Genomic DNA, 18,910 nt, shown 5'->3' with positions numbered 1-18,910 from the left:
AAAAATGGTAAAAAACAAATATTTCTTTCAAAAAATTATAATAATACGAACTACATCCATTGATTTAAATGTCTTTAAGCATGTTTATTTAACAGCCTTTCGGATTTGTAATTTGATTTTTTCTAGACCGTAGACATTTTTTATTATGGATGCAGGGTAATATCGGAGGCAATTATCGACCAATTTGACGTTATACAGATCAACCAGATAATAAAGAAATCTGCTGATAATTATCGGCAATTATCGACCAATTTGACAATATAGAGATAAATCAGAAAAAGAAATCCGCCAATAATAATCGATATGCCACGTTGGTCCATCTGTTGTGGTTGTGGCTCAAAGTTGTGCCCAACTCCTCAACCCCTCCCCTCTCCTAGGGTAGTGTCACATATTTGTGACGTCATTATGCACGCAACCTCGTGTTGGCAGAAGATGCATCATGGCGTAATCAGCCCAGCTGATAATCGGTCTATCAATGTGTTCTTCCCCAGCCTGTGTGTGGTACCCTTTTGCACCCCTTTCAGGAGGGGAATACTGCTACAGTTCCTGCAATAGCATACAGCAAAGACTTGATAACGCCAATGGAGCAATAACCTCTACAAATCTACTCAAAAACCCTTGTGAGGAAAAGCGGCTAAGTAAATGGATGGGTGGATGGAAATCTACTAAAGATTTTATATGTATTCTCCCAGGATCTCTTAACATTCACCTATGCATAATAATTCCACTTGGAGATGTTACATAGATGAAACATACATTCATGAATTAAGTATGAGATGCTATGATGGGACACAACGTCTGCTAACTGTAGCCAAACACATTAAAATAAATAAATAAATCATTTATTTACTATGGGGAATATGGTGTTCTTCTTTAGTGTAAGAGAACGCAGTGCTCCAAGACAACAACTATTTGGCTGCAGGGTCATTGGTAGAATCATTGCTGTAATCATTGCTGGAATGACCAAAGTGGGACTTGTTGACCGACACCATGTGGACAAAACTTAGATGTCGAGGGCCGAGGCCATGCTCATTGGTCATTGACTCCCAATGAAGATTAGCATCTGGTAAAACTTTTACTTTGACACGACAAGCAACGGGTTCTGAGAAACAAGTGTCATATTTTAGTAGCGTTAAACTAATTGCAGGACCTCTCCTTGTATGAAAATGACTTTGAGAACCAAGCATAGGAGCAAGAAGCAAAAAAAAAAAAAAAAAAGGAGCAAGAAGCAAGAATGTGTATCATTTATTCCATCAGATGCGGGGGTGCGTGTGCATGTGTGTGTTAACTGCATTAGTTAACTGCAGAGTTACATTATAATCTGATGTATGCATAAGTGGTGCACTGGTACACATATGCCTACTAGAAATTGAAGACTGCAATGCAGTTTAAGTCTGTCACTATGCTTTTGCACAGCAAGCAATTTTTGTGCGAGTGGGCGGCAGGGACGACACCAATCATGTTCGACAGGACAATTTTGTTGTCTCATTCGTGAACAACTTGTTCAAACCCCAGTGACTGAAATCACTTCATGAACTGATTTGTTCATTTCTCAGTCCAGCTGAACCCAACCGCAAGGATGCCACCAAATGCCCGGTAAGCTGCGACACACGTGATGCTGCAATGGTGGAGCCCGGCCGAGATAATGCAATTGTGTGCACATCCTTCTTATTTACAGCTGGGGATGTAGCTGGGTTCAGAATTAACCAATTATGTTCAAACTCATTGAACGCAAGACCTGCGACCACCAGATGATTTGACTTCTTAACTCCATATTTTATGCTTGTTATAGGTCACATTTATGATGGAATTTTGAAATGATTGATTTCAGTCTCATATTTTTATATCGCAAAAACCTGGCATTCAAACTGAGGTTTTTAGGCTTTTTGTATCCAGTTGAATGATGGTTATGGTAACTCATTCCTTATTACTACAGTTCATACTATCCAATGAAAGCTGGTCAGTGTTACCATGATCAGGCCCTAATACATTAACAAATTGACAGGAGATGAAAAAAAAAACATCACAAGATGCGGAAGGCCAAATTATTCAATTTGTTCTGCATGAAGATAAAGCAGAAAGATAAGCAGTGCATTTGTCTGAAGTAGGTCAATTACGTTCCAATTTTCCGAGTCGACATTAAGTGCCGATAAATAACAAGACATCTACTGTAGATCTGCGGTGTCATGGCGTCAACATGATTAATGTACACATAATTGTACTATTTTAACATGTCACCAATCCCAAATTTGACCAAAAATTGATCCATCCATCCATCCATTTTCTTGACCGCTTACTCCTCACAAGGGTCGCGGGGGCTGCTGGCGCCTATCTCAGCTGGCTCTGGGTAGTAGGCGGGGGACACCCTGGACTGGTTGCCAACCAATCGCAGGGCACACAGAGACGAACAACCATCCACACTCACACGCACACCAAGGGACAATTCGGAGCGCCCAATTAACCTGCCATGCATGTCTTTGGAATGTGGGAGGAGACCGGAGTACCCGGAGAAGACCCACGCGGGCACGGGGAGAACATGCAAACTCCACCCAGGAAGGTCCGAGCCTGGACTCGAACCGGAGACCTCAGAACTGGGAAGCGGACGTGCTAACCACTCGACTACCATCCCGCCCAAAAATTGATGATGCAGGGAATTTTAACAGATACAATTGCAAAATGTAGTGCAAACAGGTTAACGGTTAAAACCTGTGTATACCTGTGCTACCATTTTGTGGGCAACTAATGTAAACACCAGAGTGGCCTTCAGAGTTCATGAACACAAGAGTAATCAACAAGTCTTCAGAACAGAAAGTTCTAACCTGAGACCAGATGTTCACGTCTGCCTGCTATCATTTTTTTAACTTGACAAATAAATAAATCACAGTAGAGAATGCTGTGTTGTAACAGATGGCTGGAAGTTCTCACAGAGTTCAGACAAATTAGCCATGACGACAAAGGACCGGAGGCGTTGGCAGTCATATGTGTCTGGGCTAAAACAAGAAAAAACAAAAAAAAACAAAAAAAAAAGTTGAACGTGAAAGGTTACATACAAAGCAAATAATGCACTCAATAAATAAACAAAGTTGAAATACCTTTGTTTTGTTTTGTTTGGAGGAATTAAAGTAAGGTCCTGCTAACAATATTAATACTCATCCACAAAACAGACCCAATCAAAGTAATTCCTTTCCAACGCCCTTTCAACAAGCTCAATTAGCCATGAAAAACCTCGTCATGTCACTATGCATGACTAACCACATAGATGTTCGCCATCAGCCGGCGTTGAATTACATATGACTTTTCTGCCTGGTGCCAAGAGTTGTCGCAAGCTTGCCATTTATGCCAACGTAATGAAAGAGATCAATGATGAACGGACAGACAAACATTACACGATTCTTTCGACCTGCTGGACTGTAATTTCCCATCCACTGGAAAAACCCTGAAAAGCCAAAATTTGAAATCTAATCTACTTCAATCACTGCTGTACTGCACCAGTGGACTGCTTTACTTACAAATGTCATTTCCTAGTGGGTAAAAGGGAATTTTCCCAGGCCTGGCAGTCTCAAAACAGCTGAGAAGAAAGGGGATGTCGGGGAGTGTGAGTTGCATTCAAAGTGGTTTTATTTGAGAGGAAACCCTCAAATCAAAGCCGAGCAACAAGAGCAGTGCTAAGTGTACTAACAACCCACTAGCAAGACTTCTTACAGAAATAAAATCTCCAGATCAGTCCATGCAGAGGATGTTGCCGTCTTTGCTCCACTGTGAAGACACTGTGACATAAAACCATTACCGTCATTTTAAAGCCCAGCGGGACCATGAATAAAATGAGTGAGTGCTGAGTGTCAAGCAGTCACAAATCTGCTATTGTGCATCAAAACAATATTTATCTTCTTTCATTTTATTGGCATCTTGAAGCCTATTTACCATGGATAAAAAAATAAAATAAAACAAAACCTAAATGTGCACCTTATTTAGAGTGAGGGAGCCGTTATTTATCGGTGCAGAATACAAGAGCATGGATAGAAAATAAAGAAAAATGAAAAAATAAAACCGATTTTACTGAAGGCTCACTGAAAGTGTCTATATTAAACAGACAACTATGCCTTCAGCATATCATCTTAACAGTTTAAATTAGTGACTACGGAGTCAACATAGTTTGTATTATGACTTGGCAACTGTTGATCATCCATGTTGACAGGTATAATAATCCGGAAATTGTTACAGAGCGGCAACAAAGTAAATACGTGCATTAAATAGGTGGAGACCAGCGACTGGCGAAAGGCGCCTCTGGCAGACCACTGCGATGTGACCTACCTGCCCAACATCACAATGCACATCCCTTTCCATTCTTTTGACTCTTCATTGGTTAAGCTTCACCTCTGTATTGTTTTTAAATTAAAGCACATATAATTATGTTGATATGAACACCACCACATGCTGCAATTAGCTTCATCAAAACACCCCCATGAAAGAAACATTTATATTGATTTGATGATGCTGACCTGCTACATTCAAGTAATTTTTGTTACAATCATTGCAATTGTAATTGACAACAATGATAATGTGCTTATTAGTGTGAGTGTAGTTTAATTTAAAGCTTTCTTGAAAAGGTCTGCGTCTGATTAAACATTATTATAATGTTTATAAAATCTGACATTAATCAGGCGTTGGACTGATTACATTGTACAAGTGGTCATATTGTCAGCTGTTTATTTAAATGGAAAATCATGGGTCTCGTGCGTTGGGTTTATGCAAATAGGTTGTATGAAAAGGCGATCCGAGCAAATGTAAATCACAACACTTTCAAGAAAAGTAAGCCACATTATACTCAGCATCGTGATAAACAATATGATATTTTCATATATATATTGTTTAAAGTTTAAATTAAAAAATGTATATAAATGCGGAAGTATGTTGCTGATATGTGATTACAATGTGATGTGTAATGAAATGTGATAAGATTAATGTTAAAATGTGATAAGTTTGGCTTCCGAATTAAACAGAACAAAATGAAGCAATTCCTTCAATTAAGGTCTCTCGTGTTGTTGATGTACATTTTCTTTTTTATGCTTTTTAAACACTTTTTTTATGTATTTATTTATTTTATATTACAGTTGTATAGAAGAGCAGTGTAGACAATCCTTTTTTGCCTAATAAATTAAAGTTACTAGCTACGTAACAACAATGCTCTTCCCCAATATTGGATATAAGAAACTAAAGCCATGTGTTTAAAACTATTTAAGAGTTAATAAGATGACACACATACTACTGGGAATTGTTCGCATTGTTCTGCGGAATGCGGAAGCGAAGCACATCACGTTTAACTTTTAATGTAATAATTTATCCTGTAAACAGACTGAAAAGCTCCAGACTAGTACTGTACATTTAAATAAATATTGTATTAATATGTGTTTATTTGTCTTCATTAGCATATATTTCCTTGTATTAGAGTAATCCAAAAGTAATCGATTAAAATTATTTCAATATTTTTGTAGTTGGATTACTTGGACTACATTTTTATTTTTTATTTTTTTTTTGACGGGTAAGTAAAAACTTTTGGAATATATTTTTAAAGAAACCCTCCCAAACCTGGTGATATTGACCTTTTTATTTCTCTTGTGGTAGCAATACCCATCCATAAATAATACATATGTGTGTGCGTTTGCTGCCCTGCGATTGGCTGGCAACCAGTCCAGGGTGTCCCCTGCCTACTGCCCAGAGCCAGCTTAAATAGGCGCTAGCACCCCCCGCGACCCTTGTGAGGAATAAGCGGTCAAGAAAATAAATGGATTTATGGATGGATGTGTGCGTTTGCGTGCGTAAAGATTTTTGCTAACTATGCTTATATGCTTTGTCATGTTATTGTAGCATATTAAGCTGTTGCACAACAATTTGCAAAATTAAACAGGGGGATGACGAGCACGCAAATATGGCCTGACAGCCACTATGCTTGACCTTTTGTGATCACGGAGGGTTAAAGTTCACAGACAAACAATGTGGGAGGCCTGTCCGCCGTTGCGTGATGAAGTGTGAGTAATGGCGACTTTGCACACCCACCGAGTGTGGCCTTTTATGCATGCCACTTGAGTTCTATACAAAATTCAGACAATGTCACCATTGATGGAGAAGTGACAAAGGAAACTTTCCAGTCAGACCAGCATTATTTGGCCATTAATTGGGGGCAGCGTAGCATGGTGTTCGTTTCCCAGCCCAGAGGTTGCGGGTTCGATCCCATGCCATTGTGACCACGTCGAAGCATCCTTGAGCAAGATACTGAACCCCCAATTGCCCCTGATGCTGCGTCATCAGTAGGTGAATGGGTAGTCAAAATGTTAAGCGCTTTGAGGGCCTTATAAGGTGGAAAATCGCTATATAAATGAAGTGCCATTTACCAAGTGCAATTAAAACAAGTTATTAGCAATATTTGGTAATTACTACTTCTTGATCACAGTCTCCAAGACAAAACAACACATAACCTTGACAGAAGTTACTAGAAATTTGCCTCAATACCACAAATTTTCAATTGATGGGAACATTTGACGGACACCCCTCCGTGAGCCGGCACCTTAACGTGGTGGAGGGGTTTGCGTGTCGCAATGATCCTAGGAGCTATGTTGTCTGGGGCTTTATGCCCCTGGCAGGGTCACCCATGGCAAACAGGTCCTAGGTGAGGGGCCAGACTAAGAACGGCTCAGAAGACCCCTATGATGATAAAAAATTTTGGAGACGCGTTTCCCTCGCCCGGACGCGGGTCACCGGGGCCCCCCTCTGGAGCCAGGCCTGGAGGCGGGGCTCGCTGGCGAGCGCCTGGTGGCCGGGCCTGCACCCATGGGGCCCGGCCGGGCACAGCCCGAAGGGGCAACGTGGGTCCCTCTTCCCACGGGCTCACCACCGGTGGGAGGGGCCAAAGGGGTCGGGTGCAGTGTGGGCTGGGTGGCGGCCAAGGGAGGAGACCTTGGCGGACCGACCCCCGGCTACAGAAGCTGGCTCTTGGGACATGGAATGTCACCTCTCTGGCAGGGAAGGAGCCCGAGCTGGTGTGCGAGGCCGAGAAGTTCCGACTAGACATAGTCGGACTCGCCTCCACACACGGCTTGGGCTCTGGTACCAGTCCTCTTGAGAGGGGTTGGACTCTCTTCCACTCTGGAGTTGCCCACGGTGTGAGGCGCAGAGCAGGTGTGGGCATACTTATTGCCCCCCGGCTCGGCGCCTGTACGTTGGGGTTTACCCCGGTGGACGAGAGGGTAGCCTCCCTCCGCCTTCGGGTGGGGGGACGGGTCCTGACTGTTGTTTGTGCATATGCACCAAACAGCAGCTCAGAGTACCCACCCTTCTTGGAGTCCGTGGAGGGTGTGCTGGAGAGCGCTCCCTCTGGGGACTCCCTCATCCTGCTGGGGGACTTCAACGCTCACGTGGGGAATGACAGTGAGACCTGGAGGGGCGTGATTGGGAGGAACGGCCCCCCTGATCGGAACCCGAGCGGTGTTCTGTTATTGGACTTCTGTGCTCGTCACGGTTTGTCCATAACGAACACCATGTTCAAGCATAAGGGTGTCCATATGTGCACTTGGCACCAGGACACCCTAGGCCGCAGTTCGATGATCGACTTTGTAGTCGTGTCATCGGATTTGCGGCCGCATGTTTTGGACACTCGGGTGAAGAGAGGGGCGGAGCTGTCAACTGATCACCACCTGGTGGTGTGTTGGCTCCGATGGTGGGGGAAGATGCCGGTCCGACCTGGCAGACCCAAACGTATTGTGAGGGTTTGCTGGGAACGTCTGGCGGAATCCCCTGTCAGAAAGAGTTTCAATGCCCACCTCCGGCAGAGCTTCTCCCTTGTCTCGGGGGAGGTGGGGGACATTGAGTCCGAATGGACCATGTTCCGCGCCTCCATTGTTGAGGCGGCCGATCGGAGCTGTGGCCGTAAGGTGGTCGGTGCCTGTCGCGGCGGCAATCTTCGAACCCGCTGGTGGACACCAGCGGTAAGGGATGCCGTCAAGCTGAAGAAGGAGTCCTATCGGGCCTTTTTGGCCTGTCGGACTCCGGAGGCAGCTGACAGGTACCGGATGGCCAAGCGGAACGCGGCTTCGGCGGTTGCTGAGGCAAAAACTCGGACATGGGAGGAGTTCGGTGAGGCCATGGAAAACGACTTCCGGACGGCTTCGAGGAAATTCTGGTCCACCATCCGGCGTCTCAGGAGGGGAAAGCAGTGCACCATTAACACTGTGTATAGTGGCGATGGGGTGCTGCTGACCTCGACTCGGGACGTCGTGAAGCGGTGGGGGGAATACTTCGAAGACCTCCTCAATTCCACCAACACGTCTCCTTTTGAGGAAGCAGAGTCTGGGGACTCTGGGATGGGCTCTCCTATCTCTGGGGTCGAAGTCACTGAGGTGGTTGGAAAGCTCCTCGGTGGCAGGGCCCCGGGGGTGGATGAGATCCGCCCGGAGTTCCTAAAGACTCTGGATGTTGTGGGGCTGTCGTGGTTGACACGCCTCTACAACATCGCGTGGACATCGGGGACAGTGCCTCTGGATTGGCAGACCGGGGTGGTGGTCCCCCTTTTTAAGAAGGGGGACCGGAGGGTGTGTTCCAACTACAGAGGGATCACACTCCTCAGCCTCCCTGGTAAGGTCTATTCAGGGGTGCTGGAGAGGAGGGTCCGTCGGGAGGTCGAATCTCGGATCCAGGAGGAGCAGTGTGGTTTTCGTCCTGGCCGTGGAACAGTGGACCAGCTCTACACCCTCCGCAGGATCCTCGAGGGTGCGTGGGAGTTCGCTCAACCAGTCCACATGTGTTTTGTGGATCTGGAGAAGGCGTTCGACCGTGTCCCTCGGGGAGTTCTGTGGGGGGTGCTTCGGGAGTACGGGGTGCCGGGCCCCTTGTTACGGGCTGTTCGGTCCCTGTACGACCGTTGCCAGAGTTTGGTCCGCATTGCCGGCAGTAAGTCGGATTCGTTTCCGGTGAGGGTTGGACTCCGCCAAGGTTGCCCTTTGTCACCGATTCTGTTCATAACTTTTATGGACAGAATTTCTAGGCGCAGCCGAGGAGTGGAGGGGTTCCGGTTTGGTGGCCTCAGCATTGCATCTCTGCTCTTTGCAGATGATGTGGTGCTGTTGGCTTCATCAGGCCGGGACCTTCAGCTCTCACTGGAGCGGTTCGCAGCCGAGTGTGAAGCGGCTGGGATGAGGATCAGCACCTCCAAATCCGAGACCATGGTCCTCAGTCGGAAAAGGGTGGAGTGTCGTCTTCAGGTCGGGGATGAGATCCTGCCCCAAGTGGAGGAGTTCAAGTATCTTGGGGTCTTGTTCACGAGTGAGGGTAGGATGGAGCGGGAGATCGACAGGCGGATCGGTGCAGCGTCTGCAGTGATGCGGTCTCTGTATCGGTCCGTCGTGGTGAAGAAAGAGCTGAGCCAAAAGGCAAAGCTCTCGATTTACCGGTCGATCTACGTTCCAACCCTCACCTATGGTCACGAGCTGTGGGTCGTGACCGAAAGAACGAGATCCCGGATACAAGCGGCCGAAATGAGTTTCCTCCGCAGGGTGTCCGGGCTCTCCCTTAGAGATAGGGTGAGAAGCTCGGTCATCCGGGAGGGACTCAGAGTCGAGCCGCTGCTCCTCCGCGTTGAGAGGAGCCAGCTGAGGTGGCTCGGGCATCTGGTTCGGATGCCTCCTGGACGCCTCCCTGGGGAGGTGTTCCGGGCATGTCCCACCGGTGGGAGACCCCGGGGACGACCCAGGACACGCTGGAGAGACTATGTCTCTCGGCTGGCCTGGGAACGCCTTGGGATCCCACCGGAGGAGCTGGTTGAAGTGGCTGGGGAGAGGGAAGTCTGGGTTTCCCTCCTGAAGCTGCTGCCCCCGCGACCCGACCCCGGATAAGCGGAGGAAGATGGATGGATGGATGGATTTGACGGACAAAAACAAAACTTGCACATGGAGGACATCAAAACGATGTCTGTGAGCTCCATGATGGGAGCAATTTCAAGTCATTGATACAGATATGTTAATAATGGAATTTCACAGTTTCTTGATATATGATTAAAACCACTGGAGCTTATTCTTACGTCATAATAAGAATGTGATTGTTGACATGTTTACCTATTTGTTTTACGCTAATGCATCATTTACAGAAGCTAATGTGCGATAAGAGAGCAGTTAGCATGTACTGTCAGGGAGAGGAATTCCGGTTAGATGGTGTTTGTAATGTGCAGTCACTGAGAGTAATTCATGGCACACACTAAGTAACTATCTCTGCCATTCAAATACATCACATTGCTGCCAAATGGGCTGCTTATAAAGTCCCATCTCAGTTATTCATTAGCTCACATGGAAGAGGGTCACACACTTTACAACAAGATCATAAAGACTGACCCGAATTTCTCAGTGATCACTTTTAAATGCAGCTTAATTCATTACTGTATTCATCAAATGAGGTGGGTGTAGCATGCCAATATAAATTGGGGCCAACAAACATGTAGTCTTTATTATTTAGTTTTTATTTAGTTGGTTGTTCCTATTATACTTTTTATATTAAATATTAGTATATAGTGTATTTGTATTGCTGATGTAACAATCTAATTTACTTCAAAGACTGAATACAATATCGATCCATCTGACATTTAACAGCATCGTTCCTTACTTTCTCGCAATATAGCACTACTTGATGAAATACACTGTAAAGGACTTACACCATACATTTAAGTTCTATCTCATCTCTGCAGCTATTGCCTAAGGCTCTCCTGGGCCCCATGTGCAACGTTTCTTGGCCTTGGATATAACACTTCTGCTGTGTTCTCCACAGAGTAGGGAGGGAATCTCTAAGCAAAAACAGGGGAGAAAACATAAGCTTTGGTTTCCAGGTAAAATGAGAAAAAAATACATGGTTTGTCCTTTATTTCTTATTGTCTGCGAACTGCTGCATGATTCCATGAACAAAGACTGAGTTGATGGTCCAACTCTGTAAGCTGGCTGTAGAGAATGTCCAAGCACCACTATTGAGCAGCCCCCTCTGGTCACTGGTTATTATTTTCATTTATTTACAGGTACTCAAGCACCCTTAAAAAGGGACTAAATAGACCTACCGTATGCTCTGAGTTTGACAAACCCCCTCGCCAAATCAGATCATCCATCCATCCATTTTCCTGACCGTTTATTCCTCACAAGGGTCACGGGGGGTGCTGGAGCCTATCTCAGCTGGCAGTAGGCAGGTTACACCCTGAACTGGTTGCCAGCCAATTGCAAGGCACACAGAGACGAACAACCATCCAAACTCACAAGCCCCACCTGGGGACAATTCGGAGCGCCCAATTAACCTGCCATGCATGTAATTTAGAATGTGGGAGGAGACCGGAGTACCCGGAGAAGACCCACGCAGGCACGAGTCCTCAGAACTGGGAGGCGGACGTACTAACCAGTCTTCCACCGTTCCGCCCCAAACCAGATCAAGCAGTTTCAAACAATAAAGCAAGAGCTATGCCGCGAGTGCGCCGGTAAACAAATCGGTTTACATTTGCACTTCATTGAATCACTTTTAGAAAAGGTGGAAAAGAAAATGGAAATGTCAAGAAAACGGACATAGAAATTGTGACAAATGGAAGATGCTGAAGAAGCCGCAGGCGGTTTGCTCGTCATTATAGTACAAGCGAAAGTCACATCCTCATCATCTGCCATTTAGATTAAGCTGCAACTCTATTCCATCAGACTGGATGATAAATAATGTGCAGATGTTATTTTCTGCTTCCTACACCCCTTTATTAATTCATCAAGAGACACATTGGTTATAGGATTTGCCACCAAAGATTTGAGGTCACGAAGGAACAGTTCAAAGTGACAGCTCAGTTTCCACAGCAACGACAAGACATTTGCTCGCTTCTATATTTAATATGCTTTCAGTCAAAGTTTATTCACCTTCTCTGAAACTAATTGTGTTTGTTTTTTGTTTTTTTGTATATAAATAGTCTGGTAAAACTAACACAGTTTTATTTGCTCATTAAAATTATGATTATACTGGCACCTTATACTGTTGTTAATCATAGACTGTTTCTGGTTTCTGGTTTTAGTTTGTAAGAAAATGAACTTTGCCAACACTCTGTATGTGTACGTTTTTATGAACCCCATATCATAACAGTCTAAACACAGCTCACATCTCTTATTAGTAGGTGAACAATCCAATGGTTGTTGAATTCTGCTTCTTTTCCGTCGTCCGTTGATCGGTAGTTGCACCCCTAACATTTAAACTGTATGAATTCATGTCTGAGATTTTAGAGGTGCTTCCCTAAAGGGAGCGATTTGCTCTTTATTTGATGAATCCATCACACAGTGAATAAATCGTTTTGTGGCTTTTTGAGGGGATTTCAATTTATGCTGAAAAGGTTGCTGAATACGTTGAACTTTTATCCATTTGTCTCCAGAGTCGCATACACACAGAGACAACCTGCTGCCTGCACAATGCTAAAAATATCCTTTAATAAGACACTGGGATGGAGGTCACACATCGAATGTGTAGAACTTGAATATATGACAGCAATTCCGACCTTATGGCAAACCTTGAGAACAAATAACTATAAATTATACGAGCAGTGGGAGCATGGATCAAAGCAAAATGAAGCAAAGATTTACACCAAGATATTGACTGGACTGTCACCACAATACACTGCACATTCATTATAAGAATTCAGACAACCTCAGCTTGCATGGGAAGGTGTGAGATGTCAGGCAGTAAAGAGTAAGTAATTAATTGCTTGCTATCTATGTCATCCAAAATTTAACCCTCAATGAGTCAGCGTCTGTACTTTGCGATAATGATGAGTCTCTCAAGTGTCTGACCTTCACAACTCGCCCTTGTTAAAATGCCTTACTTGCCTTCATTTTATCAATTATGATAATTAAAAAGCAGTATCTTCTCTCTGTATAATGCACCAAATGAAGTCTTTGGTCGATGATGGGAACTTTATGAAATAATTACAAAACTATTATAATTACAGTTGCAATTAATAAGGCTGATATAGCTTGGGTGCTAAGAGGTTTTCCCGTCAGGCTCCTTCCCAGTTAGGAAAAACAAATCAGCGTTCATGTGCAAACAGCTACGAGTAGTTAATTAATGTGCTGAGGATTTCCATATGCAGTCCAAGAAAAATGAGATTCAATTTCTCTCAAAGGACCTCAGCATCGTCTGCTCGTTAGTCACAGGTGGAGAAAGGATTGTGTTTTGACTGCAATGAATGAGCTCTGTTTAGTTTTTCTGAATCTGTTGGTTCTGTTTTTATAGAAACATTAGCTAAATTGAACTAACTCCCTGCCCAAAGTGTGTTATTGATTAATGGTTCATAAACAAACAAGACGTGAATGACAAAGTCAGTTGAGATGCAAGACAGAAGCCATTCATCATGAGTTACTTGCAATATTTATACTCGTAGTTCTTGCTGGCTTATGAAAAATGTCTTCAAAGCTGTCCAAAAAGCTTTACATTTATCCAGCATAGGTGCACTCTTCTGATGAGTGAGTCAGAAATGTGTAGTGAAAACAAGATTTTCATATTCTCTTCTGAATTGATGGAGTTTACTGTCCGTGTAATTGAGGCTTTTTGTAACATAACAAAGGTTCGGAGGAGCTTGAAAATGGACCTGTCAGTCATGATTGATCTCACGCCTTCTCAAAAAAACATGCCTCCTGTTTTTGAAAGAATTTGCTTTCACTGTGGATTTTCATGTGCAATAAACTACCAACCAAGTGCTTATTTTTAAATTTCCCCAGTCAGCATGCACCTGCTTTTGGTTTGCGCACCAACAAATGCAGTGAAATACGAAAGAGAAATAATGAAGGGTGTGTCGGAAACAGCTGCGAAAACAAGAATAATAATATTAAAGCAAAAGTCATTTGTAATTGTTTTTGTTAGTCTTGCCACCACCCAGACCCCCATTTTTCATTTTGTTGTTTATGACCATTTAATGTTGCACAAACATTGGCATTGAGACACATGGCTGGTGCAACTAAGATTTGTAAGTACCACTAAAGTAAGGAATTGGGAGTCACAAGGGAAACAGCTGCGAATAAAGTCCACTGTGTTCACACCCACAACTGAGAAAAACTCATTTAAAAGAGAGAAAAAAAAAGTGTGACGCTGCATAGCTTGCACAGGTCTGCAAAAATACCAACACTTAGTCTAGCCTGCTCTTGTGCAGATTTCGACCACACCTCGTGTCAGACTTGCACATAAATAGAGCCCAAAAATGGGCACAAATTTATTGCTCACACAGGTGCGAGTAGATGAAATTTTGACTTATACTGTCTCAATTTTTAGGAGCAAAATGCAACTATTTGAGGCCAGTCTGGTATTTACTGTATTTGACATTTAATAGATTCTTAATTAATCACATTCATTCAAACTGTCCCACATTTTTGCGTCCATCTTTGGGGAGAAATTCATGCACAAAATTACACACTAAATACGTCTTTTGCAGTACTAGAGTTAGACCACACAGCAGATAAGTAATTATGGGCACTTGTAACCTGTCCAGTTAACAAAACGAGTTGCAATTATGGCCTTCAGCATGCATGAACATCTGCTGCACTGCCTCTTGAAGCAGCAGCAGCATCATGTAGCCAGTTAAATGTTGTCTTCTGGCTGTCTCTGGTACACACTCAAAAAGCCAAGAGCTGGAGGTGACTAAATGAGTACTGTACATTATACTTGTATAAGAGCTGCATAATAGCTGCTAATGGCTCTTAATAATCACAGTTTACTTTCATTCAAAGTTCATGATGACAGCGACATATTATGCATCATGCTTGCTAGTTGCTTGCACATTTCCCAGAAGCAAAGTAAACTCCAGTGCCAGAGCAAAGGGAGTACTGCTTGCATTTGTGGTTAACTTAATGACGCAGATGAATTGATATGAAACAACACCTCCAGTGTTCAGGTGTCACAGGGAACTGCTTGGCGCATATAAATAAACATCCAATCATACGCACATTTTGACCTCTGCACGTTTAGTCTCCAACTAAACTCTTTTTGGAGCATGGGAGGAAGCCATATTGAGGTGAGATTTGACCTCTTGACTGTAGATCTCGACTCTAGGACTAATTCTAAACTCCCACTCATTCATTTCAGCAGTGAAATTATGCATTATGGCTATTGAGCTGAATTTGAAAACTTTCACAATGTAGAAAGACTAGTCAGCTGCGCATTCTGAAGAAAATGCCTCCGAAGTGACACTAATTAGACAAAAAAGCTGAACATTTGCAAAAGTGCATAAAGATGGCAATGGGAAAAGAGCATGTGGTCTGATGAGTCCAGATTTACACTTTGCCAGAGTGACTGCTACATCACGATAAGAAGAGAAATGGATGATGGCTGCACCAAATCAAAGGATTAATCACAAAAAGATCCATGCATGTTGATATAAAACATACCTTCTTAATACTTGGGAAGAATCAACTCAATATTTTATATCTGAATTCATGCCAATACGTCAGGAGCTGTTCAGTCCTAATGCAATTTATTCCAAAATAAAATCTCTAGGTCTGAACACAAAACGAGGTCAATGTGGCTTCCATTAACACCTCGTAATACTAGTCAAGTATGCCAAGTACGCTAAGCTTTTGTAGCCTTTCATTTTTATGAGGGAGTGGGCATGCAGGCGATTAGTGAAGGAATGCTAATAAAGGTTGTTTATTAACAGAGAGATTACTAAAGGGATCTACTTCGAACAGGCAGCGGGAGTGTTGGGCACCATTAAAAACTATGGAAACCAATGTGAGGAAAGACACTTGTGTAAGATTACACATTAGCACATATTCACAGTTTGACTCTTTTGTCCACGGGGTGAGTGTATCAAGATAATAGTATTAATAATACAGTACTTGTATTTATATTTTTCCACAAATAAATAATGATAATAACAAAATTATATACATATTTTTTTAATGTTAATGATAATTACATAATATATACCGCCCAGCCAAAATATTATGACTACTTGCACAATTGGATGTGTCAGTTTCCAACTTTTTTTTTTTGAGCCAAGGCATCCGTTTTAGAAAAAGTGAAATCTCATAGCACACAAAAAAAGAAAAGAAAAAAAAGTGAATACTAAAATAATGACGAACACATTTTATCTCAAACTCAATTTACTCAAAACAATAAATAAATAATACAATAAATAGACAATATTTATCACAATACTGTGGGGAGGTTGGAATAATAAAGATAATAATTCATGGTATTAAAAAAAAAAAAACGCACAGAAAATTGTGCTTTTTTTTGTACATAACAGCATTGGCAAAGAAATAGGCTTGGCCAGTCCTTTTAGTGTCATGTCCTCCAACTGACCCAGCGGCGCAAATTATCATGTCTTTTGTAGTTCACAATGCTGTATTCGGCTGAAACGGGCGAAAAGTAAATTTTTTGGACGAAGATGTTGAAAAATATTTGCTGGCATGACTGATTTATGGTAGTGATAACCACCGCCTCATATCTGCATGGTTAGAACATAGTTTGTTTGTTTTTTTCTATGTGAGCAATAATAATCAGACCAGCTTTTCTTTTTGTACTGTTTAATTTGCTTATGTGGGTGTGATTTATTTAGAACAAAACATAAAATAAACTTGAGCATTGCATGTTAACACCTGTAGGCAGTATTGCCACCCGTTTTGGGCTTTTTGATGGTTCTGACCAAGTCATTTCAAAATAAGATACTGCCTACGGGCTACTGTCTATACAATACCTATTAGCTGAGGTCATAATTATTCAGTTCAAATAATACAGTTAACATAAACCTCAATGTACATAAATGACCTACAATCACTAATAACTCTTGAGGCACATATTGTGAATCCAGTCAATTTGTGGAGGAACTCAAACGTTACTTTCCCTTCATCTGGCTATTAATGCACCTCAGGTGGTCAAAAACATGCCTAATTGAAATTAAATTGCACTAATAGAAAAAGGTGCTGCAACTGCACAAATGGAATACAACCTGTTGCAATCACTTCTCTGATCAACTGTTGAAAGGAGACTGATTCTGTGGTCTGTCATCTGCGTCAAACATCAAAGTGTATGTAGTAGGAATGGTAAAATGTTGATTTGTTGTGATTGTATTGATGTTAATGATTTATGTTATTGTTATGTTTGTTTTTGTAAAGTGCTTTGTGTATATATATATGATTAATATATAAGCTAATTTTATTATCTTGTCATCATACTATACAGTATAATCTAATAACATATGTTGCAACCTAAAGGTAGGAAATAGCTTTAGAAACACTCCTCCCCCTCAGATTATAATGCTGACTTGTTAATCAGGTCAAATCAACGTTCTGATTGAAGCTTTGTTTTGAGGATCATGGTAAGTATGTGTGCGTGTGCATGTCTGAGGACACCCTGTATTGTTTTGGGAGCAAACTTCCCTAGATTGAAAAACTGTCTGATTTGTATTTTCTTAAGGAAATCAAACAATATGCGCCCAACCGTGTCAGATGTTTGGGAGAAGCTAGAACATTGTGTGGAGACTTTTATCAAAAGAAAGGATGGCCTGTATCCAAGTCACCTGATGCTAATCCTCAGTTAGTAACAGAGCACAAAGTAGGGAAAAAAAAGTGTGTTGCTCTTTCAAGGTAAATTGCATTTTTAAAAGTAGGTGTTTTAACAACACGCCATTCTTTTTCTGTTGGTCTACTGCAGAGAAAAACACCACTGACTTTATTTATGGCTTTTGGCAGGTGAGAAACACTGCACCCTTCATCTTTACCTCAGAATACCTGACTGCTTACGAAGGTGAAGCATCTTTATCGCAAGCCTCCTGACAAGTCAAATAAGTCCACTCAGTCTAGGTGCTGATGAGGTGGTGATCGGGTCAAAGTACTTCTGAGCTATCTCATCCCTGCTGACACTGCCCAAACATTGAATGAAAGCGTCACATTTGGCTTATTGGCTCATTCACTCAAGCACATGCAGGCAGGACACATGTATGCAGCATGCAGCTTTGTATTATTATTAAAAAGATGTGAACAAGAGGTGGCGTGATACGTTACCTTGCTGTGGAGTGGAGTCAAAGATCATTCTGCCATCTGTCAAGCAGGTTTACAAAAGGAAGTCAGGCTAGTTCGCCTTCCTCCGTCCCTTTACATAAGAGGAGAGAAGTGTACTTCCAGCTGAGGGTGTCTTCGTTCAGGCTGAAGCCAAGACAGAAGGATGCTCTCCTTGAGGAATCACAACCTCCTCCTGCTCCCGTTGCTGTTCATGCACAATGCCCCCCTCTCACCATTCGTCTCCAGCCTCCTCTCTCAGCTCCCTCTCTCCCTCCACTTCCTCGTCCTGCTCCACTTGGACTCACTCACTCACTCATAGGCGTGCATTCACTGAGGAAACCACAGAGCAGCGCACTGTGCTGTACACACACAATCATATGCAAATAGCAAAAGGCAGACAAAAACACTCCTGTTAGCTAAGTTAACTACAATCCTCTTGTACATTGGAACACATGTTTGGGTCAAAATGGTTGCCTGGAAATTGGGATGGTTAAAAATTGCAGACAATTTGAACAGAGCTTTAGTTCATGTTTTGAATTTCCTGTGCAAGTAAAGCAGAGTCTGAATGGGAAAAAAAGACTCAATGCATGTGGCGGCATTGTGACAGAAAAGAAGCGAAACAAAGCAGATGTTATGACTCATCTTTCATAAAAGAATTCCCTGTGCTAGCAAAAAAATGTGATACAGTAGCCTATACGTTATGTGTGCATGCGCTCGGAGCTGGTGTATGTGCAAGATCGGATTGGATGCGCAGTAGGAATGTGCTATTTTGAGATCCTCAGTTGTGATGCATAACCATAGAAAGAGGAGAATCTCCCCTAAAAGTACACCACTCACTCCCTCCCTTTCACTTCCCCTCCACGTCTCCACTGGTTCCACTT

The 18,910-nt window shown here is 42.8% G+C and overlaps 2 protein-coding genes across 10 annotated transcripts in view; one reads left to right on the top strand and one right to left on the bottom strand.

Annotated features, from left to right (window-relative positions):
- Positions 1-18,246, bottom strand: part of gramd1bb (GRAM domain containing 1Bb) — an 89,123-nt gene extending 70,877 nt beyond the window's left edge. For 5 of the 9 annotated variants that reach the window (XM_077540761.1, XM_077540763.1, XM_077540768.1 and 2 more), the window contains exon 1: positions 18,033-18,244. The gene's annotated coding sequence lies outside the window, so the exon portion shown is untranslated. Of the gene's footprint in view, positions 1-18,032 lie in introns of all 9 variants that reach the window. The other 4 variants (XM_077540766.1, XM_077540764.1, XM_077540769.1 and 1 more) reach the window with 2 other exon arrangements.
- Positions 1-18,910, top strand: part of LOC144033067 (C5a anaphylatoxin chemotactic receptor 1-like) — a 463,289-nt gene that overhangs the window by 106,695 nt on the left and 337,684 nt on the right. The gene's annotated exons all lie outside the window — the stretch shown is intronic.

This window comes from Festucalex cinctus, chromosome 13 (assembly GCF_051991245.1).
Source record: "Festucalex cinctus isolate MCC-2025b chromosome 13, RoL_Fcin_1.0, whole genome shotgun sequence".
Taxonomy (NCBI): domain Eukaryota; kingdom Metazoa; phylum Chordata; class Actinopteri; order Syngnathiformes; family Syngnathidae; genus Festucalex; species Festucalex cinctus.
This window is presented reverse-complemented; position numbering and strand designations above follow the sequence as displayed.